Genomic DNA, 811 nt, shown 5'->3' with positions numbered 1-811 from the left:
GGATTTCTGAAAGTCCAAAGACGTGATAGTAGAAATCGCTGAAAATGCTTTCTCACAATAAAAATCCCTGACATCAATTGGAGTAAACATAGAGAAGGCCAGTCCTCTTTAGCATAGGGACTGCATCCAGGATTATATTCCCTGATGGTCAGTGTTGGATTTCTAGTTTTTGTCTGTTTTCGCTCCAAAGATCCTTTTGAGATTTTCACTCACTGGAGAACGTATCTTAGCGATCACCATGATGTGTATGAAACCCTGCTCAGCAGAACATGTAACCAATAGTAAAACATTAAAACATGGGCCGGTTAGCTCAGCTGGTTAGAGCGTGGTGCTAATAACGCCAAGGTCACGGGTTCGATCCCCGTACGGGCTAAACATTTTAAGGTTATTCAGACTGTCTACTTCAAGGACACATTGTGAAAAACCATCAAAGAGTATAAATTAGAAGTCCTGGCTGTATGTGTTTATATACACAGCACCATTACAGAAAAACCAATGAAGCAGTTTGCTTGTTATAGATTTAATTAATGTTCATTCCAGTAATATCAAAGAAAAAGCAAAAGTTGCGTTTCATTTAACTGTTTAGGCATGAGAATTGGATTTAGTTGACTTATTCCTAGAGTTCAAGTAGCCAGTCTCCTGAAAGTTTACCAGCTTTTATTAAAACATTTGTCCCTTCAAACTGCAAAAGAAATGTGAGGATCTGCAAAGTCATGAGAGAAAATGTCAATGGAAATCTTTTCTCGAACTAAAATTATTGACTTTTCCATCCTCATCCAGTGCAATTTCAGCCAAAAATAGGGGATGCAGA

At 38.1% G+C, this 811-nt stretch overlaps 1 non-coding gene across 1 annotated transcript; it reads left to right on the top strand.

The window, feature by feature from the left end:
- The first annotated feature begins 299 nt into the window (after positions 1 to 299).
- On the top strand, positions 300 to 373 carry TRNAI-AAU (transfer RNA isoleucine (anticodon AAU)). The gene has a single exon. It is a non-coding gene; the product is annotated as a tRNA-Ile (tRNA).
- The last annotated feature ends 438 nt before the right edge of the window (positions 374 to 811 follow it).

Source organism: Mixophyes fleayi, assembly GCF_038048845.1.
Source record: "Mixophyes fleayi isolate aMixFle1 chromosome 2 unlocalized genomic scaffold, aMixFle1.hap1 SUPER_2_unloc_3, whole genome shotgun sequence".
In the NCBI taxonomy this organism is placed as follows: domain Eukaryota; kingdom Metazoa; phylum Chordata; class Amphibia; order Anura; family Limnodynastidae; genus Mixophyes; species Mixophyes fleayi.
Note: the sequence above shows the minus strand (reverse complement) of the source record. Positions and strands in the feature narration are given on the sequence as shown.